Source organism: Chenopodium album, chromosome 21 (assembly GCF_948465745.1).
Source record: "Chenopodium album chromosome 21, dcCheAlbu1.1, whole genome shotgun sequence".
Classification (NCBI taxonomy): domain Eukaryota; kingdom Viridiplantae; phylum Streptophyta; class Magnoliopsida; order Caryophyllales; family Amaranthaceae; genus Chenopodium; species Chenopodium album.
The window spans coordinates 3,405,283-3,421,616 of NC_137854.1; the positions used below are offsets into that span (position 1 = coordinate 3,405,283).

Here is a 16,334-nt window from a genome sequence, read left to right on the forward strand (position 1 = left end):
TTCATTAATGTTGGGGGCAAGGCTGTAATAGCATCACAAAGTACTATTCACCAGCTACAGTAAATTCTTTTGCATGTTTATAAGGGTTATAGATAAAACAAGAGTAATTGTTAGAAGATAAACAAAAATTATAGCAAAGCATATGTACTAAGCATTTAAAAATAGAAGATAAAGAAATTAAAGCACAATTTGGAATGGTATTACCATATCTTTAAAGTTAATTTTAACCTTATCTAACAGAAACAGTTGGTGATGCAAGTAAATGGAATTTCCGACGTGAGTTTTTTGATAGTATCTCCAATTTGGCATTATGGTTTTCCACATCCCACGCATTGGCTTTTACGATAAGATTAGCCACATTTACTATATATTCATTCAAATTGTGCAGTTATTATGTTATGTCTTAATTATCGTTATATTCAAAAGTAGAAATGATGAAAATCCAACTTTGACGAGATGGTGATGTGATAACCATTATTTGATTACATCGCTTTTTGTATGCTAATCATAAGGATAACTCATATCCCATTTATTCTTTTATCTTAACTTTTTTCCTTTTTATTATGTTCAAGTTGTTGGGGTGTTCCTCTCGAGTCCCACACAGAAAGATTAAGAAAGTGAGAAGCTCCTTATAAGTAGAAGCACACTCTAAATAATATGAGAACTTTTAAAAAGGTGTTCAAAAATAAATCCCTGCATGCTAGGCCTAAGGCCCTAAAGTGGACAATATCAAAATGCCAAACTATATTATGCACCACCTATGATTATGGTGGAACAGTTGTACGTAGGTGCAAAACTTAACTAGACATAATGGACTAGTCAATGTACTTGTGTACGTACATAGTTTTATATGTAAGGATAAATTTTTTGACAAGAATGTTATTACGTACTTTTTTTTTTTTTTTTTTTTTTTTTTTTTTTTTTTTTTGTGGAAGGTAATCCATAATTTTTTATATTGTAAGACCACTTTATGAGCCTATGAGGCATTGTAAGCTTGTGACTTAATCAGGTTATCATAAGATGTTCTTATTTAATTTTTTAAATAATTTTATAACCTCAACCTATACACGAAAATTATTCTTTTATACTTGAAGGAAGATACTAGAAGTAAATTAGTCTCTCCCTCAAAGTCAAAGATGTTTAACCAAATAAAAACTTGATCAAAAATTCTGTATAAAACATTTGACCTTTGTGGCTTTGTATCAACTTTAAAGAGCCTGTGTCCCTGTCCAAAGCCCAAAGGAAAGCGTTGGAGCCTAGGAGGATTCAGTAGCTACACTGATAAATCAAAAAAGGTTTTTTGTTTGGACATGGTATGTGGTCTCGCAATATAAAAGCCAATATTGAATATTGAATAATATTCACAAATGAGAGCCCATAATCAGTTTACAGGGCCCATTAAAGCTCTAATGTGTCATGAAAAGCCCACTATAGATCCGTTAATTTACATTTTACAATGATCTTAGTATTTGTCATTTTGATCCATATTATTATGTTTATAATGTTGTAGCACTATTAGTTTACTTGTATTATTGTATATAAACTTAATTTTCTTCATTCGTTCTTTATATCAACCTTCTTTCGAATTATACCTTATTATATACTATATTTTTATATATTACGAGTATCTCTTATTTTATTTACATTTTTTCTTACACTTACTCACCTTTTTAGTTTTACAATCATAATTCTCTTATTAATATATTTGTACAATTAATAAGTACTTCGTATATGTTACATAATTGTGGCATGGTTGGATGTAGTTTAATCGTAAAATAAGATTTATATTATACCCAAATTTGCTATGACTTAATAATCTTGCAATACGTGTGTAATAGACACCTTAACTAAGAAATTTGACAATTTAAATTATGACACGAGTGTACTATAGCCAGTAGTTTATACTCTTACTATTTTAACAATAATGACTACAAATAGGATAACAACTTCTAGTGCGTATATATATTATATGACTATATAAGAGATGACTGCTATGGCTATTGGCTAATAATATAATTTGATTTAATCTAATTGGTGAATGACTAGTTACGTGAGCTCCAAGCCTCCAAGTAGTATAATATATATGAAAATGAAGAAGTTGAGAGAATTTTGTCATTGTAAATGTTATCATCTTATATTCTTATTACATGCTCATAATTAATTAATTAAAATGGAAAGATGAGATGCTTAGCATAATTTAATGACAAAGATAGCCACATCAGCATGACCTGTAAAGTGGAAATTTCCAACTCGGATTCCTTTGACTTTTACAACTTCCAAACTTTATCCTATAAATTAATGAATTATAATTTCATTACATAGTTGTAATGTTGTATTTAATCGCCTAGAAGAATAATTCAGGTCATGCTTTTGCCTTCTTCATACACATATGACCTAGTTTCTTAGCTTTTGATCGTCATCACAGCATCAAATTTTGTTTTTGTGTTTAAGAACAAGACAAGCTAAGTATAAACTATGAATTTTTTACCCAAGAAAAATATTTTAAAACTCGTTATGTTCCAAAGTATTGGTCATTATTGTATGTATCTAGACCTTTATAATTAATGACATAATAAGAGTATAAGACATGATTTTATAATAATTGAATTCTTTCTCTCCAAACAATTTTTGTAAGAAAGGATGTGACTGATGTGTAGTATTACAAGTTATAAGGTTTATTTAGATACAATAGCAAAATAGACTACGAAATACAGACTTACAGAGTATTAAAGAAAGAATTTCTTCTCCTCATATATACTAGAGCTTAATATAAACTTCAGGAATTTCAGTTCAACGGAAAAAATGAGGGATAGATTTTGAAAATTAATGTTTTTTGTGTATCGCTACATCCATTTATAAACTCGCCAAAGGTTAGGACACTATAACAAGACATATACAATTATCGACGAAAAATGATATACTTGATCATAGTAGTATATCACTACATAGTAGATTGCTATATATATCAATTGAATGCAAAGTACTTGTTTGAAAATTTTACTACTATGTAGTGATATACTATTATGTGATACTAATACGCACTTGAAAAGGTAAGATTATGAAAATTGAAACCCGTAAAACTAGTACTTATTACTTCGCCCCAAATTAAGGGTAACAATGACTTTTGAAAATTAAGGAAACCCCGTTAAACTAGTACTTATTACTTCGCCCCAATTGTATAAAATTTGAAAAATGTTAGTTTTTTTTTGTTTATTATTTTTTTTTCAAAGTTTGTATTGTGTTTTTTTTGTAATTATATCATTACACTATTGAAGTACTTTCAAAGATATACGAGTAACAGTTTGTACACACTGTCCAAAATCAAATAGAGTAACGAAATAACAACGCATTGTGTAGAAAGTTAGAAACTAGATAGAAAGGAAAAGTTTGAAGATTGATGAGTTTGAATGGAATTTAAGTTGATATGGTGTAGGGTCCCCTAGAAGTAAGGGTTTTGGACGTAGTTCAAGATCTGAAGCATGATGCATTGAATAATCGTTCTCTGATTTAATTGTATTTTGCTACAATCATGTTGATTAGTATCTCTCACATGGATTTTGGCTTTATTTTATTTTGGTTTTATGAGCCCATTGTAATATGTTTTTTTCCTAAGAGTTACGTTCTTTCTATTCTTTGATGTAAGCAAGTTATTTCCTACTACGTCTACAAGAGATGGGTATCATTTGTAAGTTATAACAAAACCCATTTCATGTACGTTCCGCTGTTTCATTCGGATACTAGATTACTAGCCATGTAGAAAAATTTGATGTTATTAATCTTTTAATTAGCCTCTCATTGATCTGATACCAAATTCACGACCATTTATAAACATAATGCTATTATGATTATTTCATGGAGGAAAGTCAGAAAACACCAAGCATTTAACTTGAATGATTCTTTGCTGCCAAAAAAAAAAAAAAAAACAAAAGATGATTCTTTCATATGAAATGCTTCTAATTAATGTGGGCTAATAACAAAACCCAACATCCTTTAGTATATACTAGAGCTGTAAATTCGGTTATTCAAGTCGGGTTTGGGTCGGGTCAAATTTGGTCTCGGGTTAAATCAGGATCACGTTATGTCGAGTCAATCTAACTTTAGATCATGTTCAGGTCAGGTCAATTTCAGTTCTAGTTACAACGGGTCATTCACCTTTTCGGATGTAGGTCAGGTTCAATTCGAGTTAAAATCAGATCAGGTTCAATTTCAGGTTCGGGTTGTGTTGAGTGAAGTTTGGATGGGTTAACAAGATGGTACATTCGGGTTCGGGTTAGTGTTGAGTCGGGTTTTGGTTCAAGTTCAATTATAAGAAATATCGATGTGGCCAAGTTGAACTATATAATTACGCCTTCCATAATTTGATCAAGCATCATCAAGATTTTATTAAACCTATATACTTCCTCCGTTAACAATTATTTGCAACAAAGTGGGTGTTTGCGGACTCCTAGGCGAAATTTGTTTGTGAGAGTAAAATGGAGAGAGAAAAAGTTGGGTGAATGTGAATATGTGATGAGGAGAGAGATAGAGAAAAATGATTACCTAAAAAGAAAAAAAAAACATTTGTTGCACATAATAGTTAGCATCCATTTATAGTATATGTTGCAAATAATAGTTAACGGAGGAATTACAAGTAATAGAGAACAAAAGTTATATAAGCTGAACAATAGATTTTATTTAGTCGGATTGAGGGTTTCCAGAATTATATCAGTATATAAGCTAAATAAAAGGTATATAAAATATTATTAAACCTTCTATGACTCAGACTCGTGTTTGATTTTAATTGGGTCGGGTACTAGTTCAGGTTCGGATTGTTTTCGGGTCGGATTAAATCGGTTAACGGTTCCTCTCAGGTCGGGAGCAAGTTCGGGTTTAGGTCATAAAGTATTGGATCAAATGAGTGTTCGATTAAGATCAGGTCAGGTTCAGGTCAGGTTACAGGTTACTAGACTCACCCCATTGTTCAAGTACGGGATGGGTTCAAATCTTTGTCCGTTAAGGTCGGATTCTCGGGTCATGTCATTTTTGACAGCTTTAGCTATAATCCACATTTTTTGAGGAAATTTTGAGGTTTCTGGGCCCAGTGGCAAAAGGTGTTGTCATAAACGTCCGTTATATGATCATTATATGTTGTCATAAACGTCCGTTTGGCTAAAGTTTACGAAATCACTACAAGTTGTGAACGGGTAAAATGACCGTTTAAGGGCATATTGGACAGTTTCACCGACCAAATTTGACTCCCGGAGGATATTAGGGAACATGGTAAACATCTCTGCAATTGTTATTTTCGGGTGAAAAAAGATCAAAAAATTAAAAAATTGAAGGCTATAATCCACGCTTTTTGAGGAAATTTTGAGGTTTCGGAGCCCGGTGGCGAAAACCCTTGAAACCCTAAGGGATACATCTTGGGGTTATATAATATCGTTTGAAACCATATATGATCATTATATGTTGTCATAAACGTCCGTGGTAGGCTTAGGTTTACTAAATCACTACAACTTGTAAACGGGTAAAATGACCGTTTAAGGGAATATTGGATAGTTCCACCGACCCAATTTGACTCCCAGAGGATATTAGGGTCCACGGTAAACATCTCGGCAATTTTTATTTCCGGGCGAAAAAAGGTCAAAAAATTACAATATTGAAGCCTATAATCCACGCTATTTGAGGAAATTTGGAGATTTCAGGGCCCGGTGGCGAAAAGCCTTGAAACCCAAGGGGATACATCTCGGGGTTATATAATGTCGTATAAAACCATATATGATCATTATATGTGCTCATAAACGTTCGTGGTAGGCTTGAGTTTACGAAATCACTACAAGTTGTGAACGGGTAAAACGACCGTTTAAGGACATATTGGATGGTTTCACCGACCTTATTTGACTCCCGGAGTGTATTAGGGACCATGGTAAACATCTTGGTAATTTTATTTCCGGGCAAAAAAAGGTCAAAAAACAAAATTGAAGGCTATAATCCACGCTTTTTGAGGAAATTTTGAGGTTTCGGGGTTAGGTGACGAAAAGCCTTGAAACCCTAAGGGATACATCTCGACTTTATATAATGTCGTTTGAAACCATATATAATCATTATTTGTTGTCATAAACGTTCGTGGTAGGCTTAAGTTTACGAAATAATCAATACAGGGTTTGAACGGGTAAAATGACTGTTTAAGGGCATATTGGACAGTTCCACCGACCCAATTTGACTTTCGGAGGATATTAGGGAACATGGTAAACGTATCATCAATTTTTATTTCCGGGCGAAAAAAGATCAAAAAATTACAAAATTAAAGGCTATAATCCACGCTTTTTTAAGGAAATTTAGAGGTTTTGGGGTCCGGTGGCGAAAAGCCTTGAAACCTTAAAGGATACATCTCGGGGTTATATAATGTCGTTTGAAACCATATACGATCATTATATGTGGTCATAAACGTCCGGGTAGGCTTGAGTTTACGAAATCACTACAAGTTGTGAACGGGTAAAGTAACCGTTTAAGAGCATATTGGATGGTTTCACCGACCCAATTGGACTCCCGGAGTGTATTAGGGATCATGGTAAACATCTTAGTAATTTTAATTTCCGGGCAAAAAAAGGTCGAAAAATTACAAAATTGAAGGCTGTAATCTACGATTTTTTAGGAAATTTGGAGGTTTCGGGGCCAGGTGGCGAAAAGCCTTGAAACCTTAAGGGATACATCTCGGAGTTATATAATGTCGTTTGAAACCATATATGATCATTATATGTTATCATAAACGTTCGTGGTAGGGTTTAGTTTAAGAAATCACATCAAGTTAACACTACAAAAATAAAAGCTTTTTAGCAACTAAGTCTGGCAATAGATTTATAAAAGGTTGCTAAATAGAAACTATTATAATTTTTTTTTATTGCCTAATTAAAAGCGAATTTTATGCTTTAGTTTTTTAATAATTAATGGCTACATGTTTTTGATTTGTTGCTGTTTAAAACAAATTGTCTTACTAGTTGTTTCTAGATGACATCATATTTTTCTCTTGTTGCCATATAGTAACAAACTATAGCAACAAATATTTTATTTGTATTGATTTAGAAACAAACAAAGGCAATGAATTTTGGAATTGTTGCCATTAGAAACAAGTCATCTAAACTATTGTTGCCAGATAACGTATTTTTTTATTTGTTTCCATTGGAAACAAGTTGTGGTACGTACAAAGTTATCTGAAGACACTCTTCTTATTATTTGTTGCTATAATGGCACCAAATAGAGACGGATTTCAGTTTCGTCTCTAATTTAGAAACGAATTCTTGATTTCGTCCCTAATTTAGAGACAAATTTTTCAATTTTGTCTCTAATATTTCATTCACTTATTATAAATTATATATACATAGAAGTAAACAAATAGTACTTGGTATAGTTGGTAAGAGTTTCACCATGTGACTTTGAGGTCACAAGTTCGACTCCTACCAACTGCGATTCTTGAAACTGGGTATTCAAAGAGCCTTACATGCAAAATCGAGCCGAGTTGACCCGAGTGAGGTTTCGGATTGGTAAAGGTCGGGATCGGGTTGAACCAAATAGAAATTGGGTTTTTTGTCTCGTAGTTTTGATAGCAACCAATATTTATGATTTGTTGCTAATTTTTTGAATCAACTTTAATAATTTGTTGCTTTTTTTAGAAACCAACATTAATAATTTGTTGCTATTTTAGGAACCAACATCAATAGTTTGTTGCTACTTTTAGCAACAACCAATGGTAATCAGTTGCCAAAGTTGGCAATGACTGCACCAAAAACAGCAACCATCATGGAAACTATATTTAAATTGATGCAATATTGCAACAAAATTGTTTTGCAACTAGTAGCCAAAATCACATGGCAACAAACGTTTTAGCAACAACAAGTTTTTATTTCCAACCCGTTGCTAAATAGAGTTGGCAACGAATTTTTAGTGAATAGCAACAAATTTTAGTTGATGCTATATTGACTTTATTTTGTAGGGTTGTGAACGGGTAAAATGACCGTTTAAGGGCATATTGGACAGTTTCACCGACCCTATTTGACTCCCGAAGGATATTAGGGACCATTGTATACATCTCGGCAATTTTTATTTCCGGGCGAAAAAAGGTCAAAAAATTATAAAATTTAAGACTATAATCCACGGTTTTTGAGGAATTTTGAGGTTTCGGAACCCAGTGGCGAAAAGCCTTAAAACCCTAAGGGAAACATCACGGGGTTATATAATGCCGTTAGAAATCATATATGATCATTATATGTTGTCATAAACGTCCGTGGTAGCCTTGTGTTTATGAAATCACTGTTGTGAACGGGTAAAATAACCGTTTAAGGGCATATTGGATGGTTCCACCGACCTAATTTGACTTTCGGAGAATATTAGGGACCATGGTCAACATCTTGGAAATATTTATTTCGTGCGAAAAAAGGTAAAAAAATTAAAAAATTAAAGGCTATAATCCACGTTTTTTGATGAAATTTTGAGGTTTCAGGGCTCGACTGCGAAAAGCCTTGAGACCCTAAGGTTACATCTCGGGATCATATAATGTCGTTTGAAACCATATACGATCATCACATGTTGTCATAAACGTCCGCGGTAGGCTTGAGTTTACAAAATCACTACAAGTTGTGAACGGGTAAGATGACCGTTTAACGGCATATTGGACGGTTCCACCGACACAATTGGTCTCCTGGAAGGTATTAGAGACCATGGTAAATATCTCGACAATTTTTTTTCCGAACGAAAAATGGTAAAAAATTTACAAAATTGAAGGCTATAATAATCCACGCTTTTTGAGTAAATTTTGAGATTTCAGGGCCCGGTGGCGAAAACCCTTGAAACCCTAAGGGATACATCTTGGGGTTATATAATGTCGTTTGAAACCATATATGATCATTATATCCTGTCATAAACGTCCGTGGTAGGCTTAGGTTAACGAAATCATCACTACAACTTGTAAACGGGTAAAATGACCGTTTAAGGGCATATTTGACTGTTCCACTGACCCAATTTGACTCCCAGAGGATATTATGGTCCACGATAAACATCTCGGCAATTTTTATTTCCGGGCAAAAAAAGATCAAAAAATTACAAAATTGAAGGCTATAATCCATCCTTTTTGAGGAAATTTTGAGGTTTTGGGGCACGGTGGCGAAAAGCCTTGAAACCCTAAGGAATACATCTCGGGTTCATATGATATCGTTTGAAACCATATATGATCATTATATGTTGTCATAAACGTCCGTGGTAGGCTTGAGCTTACGAAATCACTTCAAGTTGTGAACAGGTGAAGTGACCGTTTAAGGGCATATTGGATGGTTCCACCGACTCAATTGTACTCCGGAGGGTATTAGGGACCATGGTAAACATCTTGGCAATTTCTATTTTCGAGCGAAAGAAGGTCATAAAATTACAAAATTAGCTTTTGCTATCAGGCCCGAAACTTCAAAAATTCCTCAAAAACTGTGGATTATACAGCCTTCAATTTTTTAATTTTTTGTCCTTTTTTCGCCCAAAAATAAAAATTGCCAAGATGTTTACCATGGTCCCTAATAACGTTCGAGAGTGTAGTTGGGTGGATGGAACTATCCAATTTGCCTTCAAATGATCATTTTACCTGTTTTCGTACATGTCTCTTGTATTGGCTTGAAGCTCTCACGGGGCTTTTACGTTGCCGGATAATTGTCATATATGGGTCCACATAATATCATATGATCCTGAGATTCGTTGTTGTGTTCCGTGAAATTCCAACATCAGCTCCTGACACCTCCTAAATTGCTCCGATTTCGTGTATTATAGAGTTGTCGATTCAAGTATTCAAGGCGGATTTGGGTTGGGTCAAATCATGTCTCGGGTTAAATTGGGATTTGGTTATGTTGGGTCAATCTAGCCTCATATTAGATTCAAGTTCGGGTCGGGTCAATTTTAGTTGAGTTTATTCTGGGTCGTTCACCTTTTCGGATATATGTCGTGGTCAATTCAAGCCAAATTCAGATCGGATTCAATTTCAGGTTCGGGTTATGTGTGAGTCAGATTTGAGTGGATTAATAGATGGTACATTCGGGTTCGAGTTAGTGTTGAGTTGGGTTTTGTTCAAGTTCCATTCCAATAAATATCGACGTTCTCAAGTTGAACCTATATAATTACGCCTTCCTTAATTTGATCAGCTTTATCAAGATTTTATTTAACCTATATATGAGTAATAGAGAACAAAAGGTATAAAAGCTGAATCGGATTGTGGGTTTACAGGCATATAAGTTTTATTAATCCTTCCATTACTCGGGTACAGGTTCTAATTGGGTCGGGTACTAGTTCGGGTACAAATATTTCTTGGGTCGAATTAAATCGGTTGACTGTTACTCTCAGGTCGGGAGCAGGTTTGGGTTCAGGTCAAAAAGTATTGGATCAAAGCGGTTGTCGGTTAACATATGGTCAGGTTCAGGTCGTGTTACAGGTCACTAGTTTCACTCCATTGTCTGGGTACAGGTTGGGTTCAGATCATTGCTGGTTCAGGTCGAGTTCTCGGGTCAGGTCAGTTTTTGACAGCTCTAGTATATACTAGTATTTTTTTTTCTTTTCTAAATGATCTGATACGTGTTTAACTTAATCCATAACAACTCTTCGTAGAAAATTTTATACTCCTTAGCCATTTATCGTTTGCCTTTACGCAGCTCAAACATAGCAAAAGTTTGCAAACCTATGGGCCTGTTCATTTCAGCTTATTTTCAGTTTAATTCAGCTCCAATCAGTTCACTTCAGTTCAGTTCTTAATAGTCTTCTCTCATAATATATTCAATTCAGTTTAGTCCAGCTCCAATCGGTTCAGTTTATTTCAATTTAGCTCAGTTCAATAAATCATAACAAGCTTGTTTGGAAAAAGAATCAAACGTTGTCATATCTCCATACCTTCAAGTTGATTTTAAAAAGGTTGCATTTTATAAATTACTCCATTATTCTATTCCTATCTACTACTGTGTCTGTTTCAAAAAAAAAAAAAAAAAAAAAATTCTGCTACTGTGTCTACCCAATGTACTCCGTATGCTATTGTTGTTTTTCATAGATCGTATTGTATAATTGTATGCTTGAAAATTGTGTAATTAAAGGGCATTGGGCTTTACAGTTTACACAGATGCCATAGTGACATCCCCCCTTGCTATAAATATTAGCATGAGCATATTACATTGCATGTTCCAGAAAAGGTTCAATTCATTTATACATGTATGAGTGTATAGTTGTATAATGTAAACCCATTCGCATTTAATTGTTTAATGTAATAAAATATGCTGATTACATTTAATTTGTCCGATATCGTTTTTGATATTATGATATACAGGAGTATATTTTTTCATATGGTGAATAGATAAATTAGACATGTAGATAATTTATAGGGTGTCTCGTAAATTAGATGCATCTAAGTTCTAACTCTTGACAAATACAAGTAATAACCTCGGGTTTGATTCAATAAAAAAAACCTATTTTGTTGGGTTTTAATAAACAGTGATAAGTTCAAGGAAGCTGGTTGAGGTAAGGCCTTGTTTACTTTGTCTCATTTCAAACAAAATAAGTTTTAAACGAGCTTTAATGATCTTGAAAGATACCCTACATATTAACTTCACAACTGATTTTTCCCCCCCTCCCCTGAAAGTGGTCCAAAGCAGTGGATTATAACATTTAATTATGAAAACTTTTGACTTTTTTAGCCCCAAACAGAAAGAGGTTGGGATACTTTTCACGGGCCAACAAGCTCCCAAAAAACTATTTCGGTGGTTGGAACCATCGACCATGCCTTTAAGCAGGAAATTTAGTTGATTATGTACACATTTCTTTTCATAAACAAAAGGTCATAATGAGCATTGAGTTTTCGACACCAAATCTCAAAATCTCCAAAAACACATTCTCGTGACTTCATCTATAAATCTCAATTATATCTTATATCATCTCAAATATATCTTGAAATAGTCATAAATTTCATAAAAATGTTTTATGTATATGTCAATTTTAGTCTTTTGGTCATCAAATAGTAGTATGTTATCTAAGTGCATTTTAAAAAGGATCTTGCATAATCCTTCAAATTAATTCCTAAAATGGTTTTAATTTGAATAAAAAAAATGTCTAAATCACGCGTCAATCGGTGTTATTAATGTTTATTTCAAGTTAATATTTCTACTTTTAATTATCTTATCTAATGCCCTCGAGATGTTCGTTAACTTTTGCCTTATAAAAATTTGTAAAATTATTAAATTAGTATTACTAGATATTACCATTGATTGGAAAAAAAAATGTCGTGAACTGTTAAATAAACTCATAAAAGAAAATTGATGTAATTTTATCACAAGTTTTTATATGTGGCTTATTACACTGTGTGGCTAGCAATCATGGGTGTTACTTCATTAGTGTTACAGAGATTACCTAGTCGGTGTTATATGGTTACTTTGTCATTGTTACAGGGATTACTCGGTCGTGTTATAGGGATTAATTTATTCTTTATCAACCGGTCACATGGTATACGTGGCTAGCCGCACAAAAGACGCGCTGTAATTTTAAAAGCTAGCACAATGACAACATAATTAAGCAAAACACAGGATCTACATTATAACATTTGTACTAATATAAAGAAGATAACTTACAATATGAAACTAAAGTAGCCCTCCAAGAACTAAAAATGAAAAAGCAAGAAACCCTAACTTATCTTTGATTAAGCAGATAAAAAATTTCTACCTAACCAAATATTTAAGTAAGATCCTAATACAGTGTATTGACAATATGACATGATAAAAACTATATTAACTTTCCACCCCTGCAAATGTCACAAAAACCCAATTTGCAGAACTAAGTAAAGGCAAGAATCAAATATTAGCCCAATCAATCTCAAAGGAAGGAAACTTGTTCAATGAGAAACTATTAAATTCATCCCAAGAAGATTCAGTAAAATCAATGAACGTAACGCCGGATTCCGGTGAACACGAATTCGCAGATGAATCATCGGAAACAACTGGTAAAACCTCGGCTTTAGGAACCAAAACTTGGGAAGAACTTGATGAAGCATTCTCTTCAATTTGGTAAGAAACAGAGGAAGAAACAGGAGAAAAACAGGGCTCCTCTGTTTTCCCCTGTTTTAAGGAAATATCCAAACTTTGACAAATAGCTTCAAGTTTAGCATTCACAGTAGAATGAAGTGGCTTATAATGACCAAATTGGGTGGTTACATGAGCTCCATGATGCTTAATATGAGGGAAATTTAAACGAGCAAACTCTCCTCGAAGCTTATATGCCGCATTGTCGTAAGCTAAGGCAGCTTCTTCGGCTGTTTCGAATGTTCCAAGCCAAAGCCGAGTTCGGTTCTTAGGCAATCTGATCTCCGCAACCCATTTTCCCCAATGTCTTTGTCTTACTCCTCTGTATAATTTTGTGGGTTTGTTCTGTTTCATCAAAGTTGGCTTAGGAGAAAGAAAATGATTGGCTCTATAATTAGAACTTGAAGAAGGAGAAAGCTGAATTGAAGGGATTTGAGGAACACCCATTTGATTAATTTCTTGATTAAACAAGTGCATGTTGTTGTTTAAAGGATATGAAGAGTAAAATAGAGATGAATTTGAAGGTGTTTGGAGTTTGATTTGTTCTTCTTTTAATAAAGGATTCAAAAGAAGAGGTTTGTTGGTATTATTGTTGTAGAAATCTAAAGCAGTAGCCATGCTAAATTTGTAAGTATTTTTAATCAAGATTGAAGAAATTTAAGGACTTGAGAAGGAGAAGAATGAAGAAAGTTGTTGATTTGGTTAATGATTTGTTTTGTGAGAGTAGTAGTGAGTGGTGAAGGGCAGGCAGTCTTATATATAGAGTCATAAGCAACCGTGGGGAAGGCAATGGTAGTGGAGAGAGAAAGAATTATTCTTTTACTTTACTTAACAATTACTCTTCCTTTTTGTCAACTCCTCTTTTCTTTTTTCTTTTTTTTTTCTCGCCTTTTTTTTTCTTTTTTTTTTTTTTTTTTTTTTTTTTGGAGGAAAGTCCTTTCTCACTTCTTTGATTTATTCTTAATGTATTCTTTTTTTTTTTAGTAATGCTAAGTTCTTTCTTAATGTGTTCTTATAATGCTAAGTATAATTTCATTTACATAGTATTAAATCTTAATGAACATTTATACATTTTGTCAAATTTCGGTGTGATTGTGTGAATAATCAACTAAAATTATGAAATATATTTCCACACACTAACAATTGTCTTTCTAATTATACACATTCAATCAACTAAGTTTGCTAATAAGTGTAAGATGAAGACTATATTTTCAATTTTTCACACACTTACGACTGTCATTCTAGTAAGTATAGTTTTAAAATAATTATAGTACAATGGAATACAAAAGCTTGATTAACTTATTATGAATTATGAGTGGTTATATGGACTTCGCATGATTCCAACAAAATGCTATTTACAATAGATATATGGTAAAGGCTACACATACAATTGTTGTATTTGGGTCCTACATACAACAACAATTATGTTACTAAAAAAATCTACAACGTTACTAAAAAAGTATATTAGGTCATCAATAAATATAAGTTTATTACTAGAGATAATAACGCCCTATTCAACGATACTAATTAAGAGAAATGTTATTTTGTATACAAATTGAATAATGTATAATTTGCTAATGAAAAGCTTTTATTATACAAATATACATTATTATACTATGAGATATCGTGAAATTATATATTATTCAATTTGTATAAAAAAACAGATATTCTCACTAAATAATGACGTTGATTAGGGCCTTATTATTTCTAGACTTAGGGCATGTTCATATTTACTAAATTGAGCTGAACTGAACTGATTGGAGCTGAACTAAACTGAACTGAACTGATTGGAACTGAACTGAACTGAATTGAGCTGAAATGAATATTTTATGTGAGAGGGAAAATAAGAGCTGAACTGAACTGAACTGATTGGAACTGAACTGAACTGATTGGAGCTGAACTGAACTGAACTGAAATTAAATAAATATGAACAGGCCCTTAAACTTATATTTATTGATGACCTAATATATTTTTTTAGTAACGTTGTAGATTTATTTGGTAACATAATTGTTGTTGTATGTGTATCATTTCCATAGTTATATCATCCAATAATTTTTAAATATTCCATTTAGTTGGAGTTCCCAAAGTTAATAAATTGAAAGATGGAGCCTAATATTGATAAAAATAGTCAAAATTTTAAGATCCTTTTAAGCAAGTACTCTTTAGAGTATGTTAAAAGTCTTATAACCTTAAACATCATTTAAAAATGAGGAAAATGCTATCTTGGTTATTGGAAAAGTGAATAGACTTAATCAATTAATGATCCTACGTAATGATCATAACCTAAAATTGAAATAAAACAGTGAACACTTTTTCATAGCGATGTTATAGTTGGCTCATTATCCTCAGCCTATAAAAATGTAAAATGGTTGACTTGATGGATTATTTATTCATGATCCACCCAAAAAAATGAATAAAAAAACTTACGTCCAACACCATATAGTAGTATAGATGTTGGTAAGATGAAAAATGAAGCATTATTATCCAGCCAATATTAAGTGGAGTTGACACGCATTATTCAATATTATCACTTGAAAAAGCCAAGTCAAATAGGTTACGGGTATTAAAAGACTATCCAACAATCATTAAGATAAGCTAGTCATAGCCATTTCCCACTAATACCTACTACTTTATTATAAGACGGCAGGGAGAGTAATTTCTATTTCTCCTTTTTATGGACGTAATAATAAAATAAACACCCCTTTTATTTCAAACTTCAGAATACTAGACATAATCCTAATAGTCGATATATCAAAAACTAACTTGATCAAATCACAAACTAATAAAAGACATGGCTCGAAAAAATATTACACACATTTGACTTACATTAGCACAATGATCGACTACAACACCTTTATATGAAATAAACTGAATTGATTATGCCCAATCTTTAATTAACTGTAACTCCGTAAGCCCAATTCGACAAATTGCTTAAAAAGTTGTTTGGTTCACATAGTGGTATAAGTTTAGAATAAAAAAGAAAATAGGGTGATTCGGGGTTGGAATTTAATTCTTAGTACCTTATGCTATATTATTGTTCATTTGTTCGGTATTAAATTGTTTTCTTTTATTCCATATGAAGTACCTTAAGGTTGGTACAAGTTATACTCACCTTCCCCTTGGATTTTTAAAGTTTAAACCCCATACCTTGCAGCTAGTGCTGTCAAATTTCAAACCGAAACCGTTTAACTGTCCGAAACCGACCGACCCAAATGAGAACCGAACCGATTAAAAACCGATTTTTTTGAAACCGAAAACCGACCCGAACCGTATTTT

General features: G+C 32.9%; 1 pseudogene; it reads right to left on the minus strand.

The window, feature by feature from the left end:
* Positions 1-12,570: 12,570 nt before the first annotated feature.
* Positions 12,571-13,769, minus strand: LOC145601454 (ethylene-responsive transcription factor ERF060 pseudogene; annotated as a pseudogene).
* Between the last annotated feature and the right edge of the window lie 2,565 nt (positions 13,770-16,334).